This window comes from Dama dama, chromosome 21 (assembly GCF_033118175.1).
Source record: "Dama dama isolate Ldn47 chromosome 21, ASM3311817v1, whole genome shotgun sequence".
NCBI classification, from domain to species: domain Eukaryota; kingdom Metazoa; phylum Chordata; class Mammalia; order Artiodactyla; family Cervidae; genus Dama; species Dama dama.
In genome coordinates this window covers 510,755-520,271 of record NC_083701.1, presented here as the reverse complement: position 1 = coordinate 520,271, position 9,517 = coordinate 510,755, and positions in this window count along the sequence as shown.

The following is a 9,517-nucleotide window of genomic DNA, read 5'->3' as shown; positions in this document are numbered from 1 at the left end:
CCGTCAAAGTCTCCCAGCAACTGTACCGTGGAGGGAACAGCCTCCGCCCCGCCATTTCCTCCTCCTCCTCGCCGCTGCCCGCTGCCCATGCTGCCTGGTCAGTCTGGGAGGTGGGCCTGCTCCGGGCAGAGCTGCTTGCCGGTGCCGTCTGGGAGGGCGGGCTGGCTTGGAGGGATGACCCGGCCGTGCTGCATATGGAGGGGGGCCTGTGGGGAGATGGAGAGAAATACGGCCTCCCGTCTTAACGACCGCGTGGCTGCAGCAGGGCGCGCCGACCACGCAGGCTCTTTATGTGCCCTCCTAAAACAAGGGCTGTGATTCTCTCCCGTCACTGCCTGGCACAGCCTCGGGGACCGCGCGTGCTGTCGGTCACTTCTGGGGGACACGATTCCTCCTTGGAGCCGAGTGGCCTGGAGAGTAACGTCCCTCCCAGGGGACAGCAGTGTCAGTGAGGGGGCACGAAGCCGTGAGGGGGAGGGTCTGGTGAGGCCAAGGGAGTGGTCCTCCGGAAGAGACGAATTCAATCCGGGGCGAGAGACGAGGCTGGATTGCTCAGAGCTTTTGTGTAATAAAGTTTTATTAAAGTATAAAGGAGATAGAGAAAGCTTCTGACATAGGCATCAGAAGGGGGCAAAAGAGTACCCCCCTCCTTGTCTTAGGCTGTATGTTATATAGTCACTCACAGCCTGTTAATGAAAGGAAAGGAGTGTCATAAAGTTTAGAATGGCACCAGATAAATCATCCCTGGCCATAAAACGATTGACTTGAATCTTGTAAAAGGGCAGAATACCAACAAATAGTTTCATTTACATAGATTAGGGGAACAATACCTGAGTAAGTAAGTTAGGCTGTTTGGCAGAACCAACTTGAAGATAGAGTCTGGGGTACATTAACATAGCTTAAGACAACATTTCCATAAGAAAAAGAAATGTATTGGTTAACTCAAGGTTTGAGAGTAGTTAGCTTTAGGTGAGGCCAGGTGTCATGGCAACACAGCATTTTAAGAGAAACCTCCTTTTAAATTTGTATAGAGAAGGAAAAACATATCGCTGGTTTGTTTCTTTCTGCCGCTTAAGAGAGAGAAAAATGTCTGGCACTTGCAGCCTCTTTCCTCTGTTTGGAGACCCCTGGCCTTCCTGCCTGTTACCGTCTCAGTGTCAGGACCTGAATCCGGTTCTCCGGGGCCAGACGCCGTGTTACTTCCAGGCTCCTGGGTGGAGTGGGTCATGCACTATGACCTCTTGTCCCTGGACTTGGCTTCCCCGCCTGCCAAGGGGGAGGGGGTGACCTGGTTGCTCTCTGGGCCCGTTGCCAGGGCCGATCTGCCCTCACACCCCGGGCAGGCCCTGCTTGTGCCCCTCAGCCAGAGCCTGGTCCCCGCGCAGCTGGTGGTGTCCCTCTGCCTCCAGAACCCAGGCTGGCCTCCTGCCTGGGCCCCTACGTCCCCTGGAGAACAGTCATCCCAGACTCCCTCCAGGAACCTGCCCTGGGGCGGGGAGAAGGCTCCGCTCTCGCTTCCAGAAGTCCTGGCACACTTGCCTGAAGTCGTGGGTGGCAGATGGAAGCTGACAAGTTGAATAAATTAGGGCCCGATCACTCTTTAGCAGACGTCACATTAAACAGCTTGAGGCCCCATTAGGAAAGTGCAACAGCCAGCATGTCGGGCGGAAGTGGTCTCTCCAGGGTCCACGGATGGCTCTGGGATGCCAGGCCTGTCCCAGTGTCTCCTGAGGCTGCTTGGATGGTGTTGTGGCAGGGTTTCATCTGCTGGGCCCCCGGGGGGTCTGGTTGCCATCACTGCTGGGGGTGCAGCCCAGAAGGCCCCCTTTTCACTGACCCACCTGCTATGACAGCTGGGGGCCCTGCAGGCAGGGCAGCACCCTGGGACGTGTCTGCCAGGGGCAAAGCTGGCCCAGGGGCCCTGTGGCTCCTGCCCCATGGCCAGCTGGAGCTTTCCCTCATGAGCTGGAGCTTGTGGTCTCAGGATTCTGAGAATCCAGGTTTGTCCACTCATTTGAGAAACGGTTCCTGGGGACTCTGGGAACCAGACACTGTTCTGCCCCGACAGCCGTCACCGCAGCAGAGAGAGGACTGTGCTTTCCATTTCGCACGGCCCTTCCCCTGTGCCCAGCCGGGGTGTGCTCTGCTGCGCTGAGTTGCTCAGTCGTGTCTGACTCTTGGAGACCCCATAGACTGCAGCCCACCAGGCTCCTCTGTCCTTGGAGACTCTCCAGGTGAGAATACTGGAGTGGGTTGCCATGCCTTCCTCTAGGGGATCTTCCCAACCCGGGGATCGAACCCAGGTCTCTCACATTGCAGGCAGATTCTTTACCATCTGCAAAGAAGGAATTCATAGGGCCTGGACTCCATCTCAGGCCTGTCCGTGCTGGCCGTGCTCGGCTGCCTCTCCAGCGGACTCTGAACTCTCTGCTTAGTGCCTGTGGGGACGACAATGGAAGGATAAGACCCCCTCCAGACAGGGGAATCTTGAAGATCACATCCAGGCTACTCATTGCCTAAGAGGAAGCATACCGTAATCACCCCGGTCTCCAGACAGGTTATAAACTTTTCTTCGTATCCATCAGGATGTAATCACAGGCTTATCGATTATTAACTGGTTGGAATGTAACTGCGGGCTTATTGACTATTGACTGTTTAGACACGTACACATGGGGTAGGTGGTGGGTTTAGACACGTACACATGGGGTAGGTGGTGGGTTTAGACACGTACGCATGAGGTATAAAAGATTTTCACAAATGCTGGTCGGGGTCCTTGGCTAAGAGGAGACTCTGCCTTGGGCCCGCCGGCGTAATAAACTGCACTCCACTATCTGCATTGTCCTTCTGAGTGAGTCTGTTTCCCGGAAAGCGTGGCTATAACATTTGGTGCGTTGGCCGGGAAACTCCTCACTTTGAGGAGACAGGTCTCATTTGAGGTCACCCCGAGGCTTTGTGGCTTGAATCTCCTAGAGGGGGGAAGGCGCCTCGCCCCTCTGGAAGAATTCAGCCTTTCAAAGCCCGGTTTCTTCGCTTTGGCAGGTAGTGAACGGCAGCAGGGGAACTGAGCGCTCAGGTGAGGAGGAACCCACCCAGCAGGGTGGAAGAGGGGGCCTGATCACCCCCCTGGAAGGGACTAGAAGGAGCGGGGACCCACAGGAGCCTGGAATAGGCAGGTGGCGATTGCTTGGTACACAGGTGGAGGAGCATGCTAGGGTTTAGGAAGGAAATTTGTGAAGGACATTTAGGAGGTGTGTCCACGCTGTCTTGGGGAAAATTATTACCAAGCGATCGCCAGGGGATTTTTAGGATAGGAAACTGGTCCTTGTATGCTCGTATTCTGCCCTCCCCCAGGAGGTGTCCCGTCTGCTGTGAAATTCTTGACCCCCTTGGAATTGTTAGGCTAGAAGGAGGGGGAAACAGAAGTGAGTATGAATTGGCTTTTCCGGAGATGGCCTGGGACATGAGATATTTAACCCATCTGTGTTTTCATCCGCATCTGATCAAGCCCACCAAGGCAGAATGGACTTTAAGGGAGAAACAGTCTCGGACCATGTGATGTTCTGGTTCAGTTGTGCTGACCAGCAGGTGAAGACACACTGATCCCCCTTCTCCCTCTGGGATATGGCAGGTAAGGTTCTTCTCACCCCAATTAGGAAGGAGGCAGAATGGCAATTTAAGTGTCACTGAGTGGAAATATCAGAAGTACATAGGGTACTGAGAACTTCATAGACAGAATGAAAAGGAAAGGTAGAAGAAGGTCCGAGAAGGTAAGCAAGATGGGGGAAAGTGAATCTAAGGCAACTGTATCGGAGTGCATGATTAAAAATTTAAAGAAGGGATTAGGAGGAGACTATGGGGTGAAGATGAAGCCTAACCACCTCCACATACTCTGTGAGGTCGAATGGCCCCCTATGGGAGCAGGATGGCCACCAGAGAACACCGTGAACTTAAAAATAGTGGAAGCAGTCTATACGGTATTCACAGGAGAGCCAGGACACCTGGATCAATATCCATCTATTGACTCATGGCTAGGGTTAGCTTGAGACCCTCCTACTTGGACAAGGTTCTGTATCCAGAAGGGAAAGGGAAAAATATTAAGGGCACAAAAATTGACTGATGATAAAAAAGAAAATTCTACAGGATTTGGACGGGGATGACCTGACCCCTCCCCCATGCTGGATAATGACGCGCCTGCCTCACAGAGCTTCACCAGGACCGGAGGCCGCCTTAATGCCCGATCCAGGGCCAGGTGAAGTTTCTGCAACACCTCTGCTCCTCCACCAGCTTTCCCGGAGTTCGTAGAGCCGCTGTTTGGGCAGGCTCCGATCCCGGTGACAGAAGCCTCTGGCCAACACTTCCAGGATCCCGCTCCACCCGAACCGCCCAAGCTATACCCGCCTCTCCCGGTGAGTACTGACAAGAAGGGGAGGGAGACGTTGGAATTAAGCAGAGACTGCACTCTGCCAGAGAGCCGGAGGGGACAAAAGAGAACAGACAAGAGACTTACAGTGCAAGCTGCTGCTCTGGGAAAGTCTATCTCGGGCCCTCCGTAAAATCTCCTCTGCCCCAGGGACAGGACAGTCCTTCAACCAGTCCCAACGGAGGCCCCGGTCCCCGTTACAGCCAAACCAGTGTGCCCGGTGCCGAGGTTTTGACCACTGGAAGAATAAAGGTCCTAAGGCAAGGAAGGAAGAGGAAGCTCCTGCAGTTGTGGGGCTTGCTGACTTGGAAATTAACTAGGGCTGCCGGGGCTCAGAGATATCAGGTCCCTGAGAGCCCACGGTGACCTTAAAAGTGGGGGACCAAAACATTGACTTCATGGTGGATACAGGAGCAGAACTGTCGGTAGTAACAAAACCTGTGGCCCCACTGTCCAAAAAGACTACTGCTGTAACTGGGGTATCAGGAGAAGAGATGCTTAAATCGTTTTGCCAGCCCAGAAAATGTCAGATGGGGGGCACCAAGTGATTCATGAATTCCTCTACATTTCTGAGTGCCAAGTACCCCTGTTGGGAAGAGACTTGCTCTCCAAACTAGGAGCACAAGTGACTTTCTCCCCTGAGGAGAGGCCCACCTTCTGCATGGACTCTATGACTTATTTGCCCTCTCTCTCAATACCACCCCAAGATGAGTGGAGGTTGCATGAGCCTCTGAAGGCAGAACCGGGTGGGCCAGAAGAGCATGAGAGAGCTAACTCAATTATTCCCTGAGGTCTGGGTGGAAGACAACCCCCCCTCCCCCCCAGGCTGGCTGAACATCACGCCCCAGTGATAATGGAACTCAAACCAGGTACCATCCAGGTTAGAGGGTGCCGGTACCTGCTATGGATGGAGGCCTGAACCGGCATATTGCCCCACATCAATAGATTGAAACAAGCAGGCATTCTAGCAGAGTGCCAGTCGGCTTGGAATACGCCTATCCTGCCAGTCAAAAGGGAAGGAGGACAGGACTATAGGCCTGTACAAGATCTCAGGCTAGTCAACCAGGCTACTGTGACTTTACACCCCACTGTTCCAAACCCCTATACCTTGCTTAGCCTCCTCCCGCCGAGGACTAAAGTTTACACTTGCCTAGATCTCAAGGATGCCTTCTTCTGCATACACCTCGCCCCAGCATCACAGCCCATCATTGCCTTTGAATGGGAAGATCCAGTCGGGAGCACCAGATAACAAAGGCTAACTCCACAGCCATCTTTGGGGAAGCTTTGGCTTCTGATCTGGACTCATTCCATCCAGAAGAGTATGGATGTCAGCTCCTACAGTACGGGGATGACCTGCTGCTGGCTGCCTGAGACCAAGGAAAAATGCTGGAAAGGGACAAATGCACTGCTCCAGCTGTTGATGGAAGCAGATTACTGGGTGTTGAAAAAGAAGGCACAATCCACAAAGAGGAGGTAAGGTATCTGGGGTTTGTTTTAAAGAAGGGCTCAAGGTTCCAGACCCTAATTGGGTCCTATATACTGATGGCACTAGCCTGATAAAACAAGGACAACAGCTGTTGGATTAGCCAGAGCAGAAGGGGCCATCAAGACTGAAAAGAGATGGTGGGGATTGTCAAGTGACAAATTATTGGTACCGGAGGAGCTGGCACACACTCTGGTAAGCCAAACACACCAAGCGACCCACCTAGGCCATGCTGCCTGCTCTCAGGTTAATGCTGCCTCTCGGGTATTCAGACAAAATCCTCTGGGTATTCAGCTGAAAGGCAGACTGCCCCTTGAACACCTGGGAGTGGACTTCACTGAAATGAAACCTCACCAACACTACCATTACCTGCTGGTCATGATATGTGCATTCTTGAGATAGGTAAAAGCTTTTCCTACCTGGACTGAAAGAGCATCAGAAGTAGCCCGGTGCCTGCTTAGGGAAATAGTTCCCAGATTTGGATTTCCTACCAGCATTGGATCAGGCAATGGCCCGGCTTTTGCAGCTGATTTAGTACAACAAGTAAGCAAAACTTTAAACATCAAATGGAAACTGCACACTGCATATAGGCCCAGAGTTCTGAGATGGTGGAATGAACCAACCGGACACTTAAAGAGACTCTCCAAGTGGATCAGAGAGACTGACTGCTCCTGAGTGGACTTGCTTCCGATGGCTCTGCTCAGACTCATGGTGACCCCACAGTCCCAAGGCTATTCTCCACACGAAATTGTATATGGGAGGCCTCCTCCCATAATAAAACAGGTGTCAACAAATTTGCCTCAGGTAAGGGGGGGATAGGATTTCACAGCAGATGGAACTGGGTAAGGTAATAAATCGGGTAACTAAGTTTGTACAAGAAAGGGTGCCGTTCCCCCTTGGGGAACAGATTCATGAGTTTACACTTGGTGACCAAGTATGGGTCAAAGATTGGGAACATGATTTGCTAGCCCTTTGGTGAAAGGGCCCTTATGTTATTCTAACTACCCCTACTGCAGTTAAAGTTGCAGGCAATGCCCCTTGGATCCATCACACCAGAACGAAGAAGGCATACAACACTGACCCGGAAGACGCTGAGTGGACCACCCAGAAGGACCCCACCGACCCACGGGGAACCAAGATCATTCTGAAGAGGAAGAAGAGAACGAGATCCCGGACGAGCCCTCTACAGGATGGAGCTGGGTAAATGACTCCTGCTGCTCGGCCTCATCAACGCAATTCTGAACCTGACCAGTGTTCCTGCACAGGACAACGTCTTCATCTCGTGGGCACATTCTTACGCGAACTTCCACAACTCCTCCAACTGTTGGGTATGTGGGGCATGCCCCTGTCAGTAATGGACGGACTCCCCTGGTGGGTATCGCCACTCTGTTATGGGGACTTTTTACCACTGTGTTCCTTCTTAGAGCAACAGAAAGGAACTTTTCTCTCTCTCACCAACCATAACCTTTCTTTGCTCTCCTGGTGTAAGAAGAAGCCATCAATGGGCCAGGGACATAGGGTTACATTTAACATGAACACCAGCCTTATGGAGATAACAAAGGCTTATACCTCATATATGAAAATTAAAGAGGAAAAGGGCTCCCTTAACAAAAGGGGGACAGGCCTCCCGGTACCTTGAGCAATACTACCAGGTCTGGGATGAATATTTCTGGATGACTCCTGAGAAAGGACAGTTGATTACCCCTGCTACTATTTGCTGGGAACAAAAAGAACAGAAAGTTGTATTTGGAGACCACCCCCTAGACCCAAAAGAATTAAAATATATGGGTTATTTGCCCCCTGAACAATGCAAACAAATCTTGGAAGTTACCTATCACCCCAATCAGTCTGTTCAGTGGCCCGGTTCCGACTGGAAATATAATCCTGAAATCCGCTGGGTAGCCCCCAATGGGACCCAGTGGCTCTGTGGGCTTAACTTATGGTCATGGTTACCAGTTGGCTGGGTGGGGCGTTGCACATTAGGATTTGCTTTCGCCCATGGCAGTATTAAGCCTGGCCTACACCAGCCTCCAGTAAACCGGCCTTATCTGCATGCAAGATGGACACGATCTGTGTTCCAATGGTATGACTATCTTGCTGCCTTGTTTGTACCCTCTGTAGGAACAACAGATACCATGGTTAAGGTAGAGGCCTTAACTAATTTCACTAAACAGGCCCTCTTAGACAGTACAAAAGCCATTCAAGCTTTGAACGAAGAACAAATTCAGATGAGGGAGGCAGTAATTCAAAATAGGATGGCATTAGACATACTCACAGCAGCCCAAGGAGGGACTTGCGCCAGAATTAAAGTCGAATGTTGTGTGTACATCCCTGACTGTCTGGAAATGTATCTACTGCCTTGAAGGATATGCAAAATCAAGTGAAAGCCATGTCTAATGAAAATATTCCCTTTTGGACCTCAGTTCTCTCCTGGGTAAAGGGAGATTGGTGGAAAACCATTGTAACTGTTGTTATAGTAATCTTAATCATACTGCTCTGTGGGCCCTGCTTCCTACAATGTCTTGTGAATTTTGTAACCCAGAGGTTGATAGCATTCTCTCATGTGGGTGACAGGAGGGCTAAGGTACAATATATCTCAATGAGTGATGCTCATTATGGAAACTAAGAGCATCAAGAGGGGGGAATGAAGAAGGAATTCATAGGGCCTGGACTCCATCTCAGGCCTGTCCGTGCTGGCCGTGCTCGGCTGCCTCTCCAGCGGACTCTGAACTCTCTGCTTAGTGCCTGTGGGGACGACAATGGAAGGATAAGACCCCCTCCAGACAGGGGAATCTTGAAGATCACATCCAGGTTACTCATTGCCTAAGAGGAAGCATACCGTAATCACCCCGGTCTCCGGACAGGTCATAAACTTTTTTCTTATCTATCAGGATGTAATCACAGGCTTATCGATTATTAACTGGTTGGAATGTAACTGCGGGCTTATTGACTATTGACTGTTTGGACACGTACACATGGGGTAGGCGGTGGGTTTAGACACGTACACATGGGGTAGGTGGTGGGTTTAGACACGTACACATGGGGTAGGGGGTGGGTTTAGACACGTACACATGGGGTAGGTGGTGGGTTTAGACACGTACACATGGGGTAGGGGGTGGGTTTAGACACGTACGCGTGGGGTATAAAAGATTTTCACAAATGCTGGACGGGGTCCTTGGCTAAGAGGAGACTCTGCCTTGGGCCCGCCGGCGTAATAAACTGCACTCCACTATCTGCATTGTCCTTCTGAGTGAGTCTGTTTCCTGGAAAGCATGGCTAGAACAATATTACTGTATTATGGGGGTGGTTTGTGGATATTTCTTCTGCACATCAAACACTTCACAGTATACATTCACATGGAAATCGCTAGTTAAATGTAGCAGCTGTAGAGCTTCCCCGGTGGCTCAGTGGTAAAGAATTCACCTGCCAAAGCAAGAGACAGGAGTTTGATCCCTGGCCCCAGAGGATATCACATGCCATGGGGCAACTAGGCCGGCGTGCCCCAGCTATTGAGCCTGTACCCTACAGCAGGGGAGCCGCAACTACTGAAGCCCGTGTGCCTGGAGGCTGTGCTCCATGACAAGAGAAGCCACCACAAGGAGAAGCCCATGCAC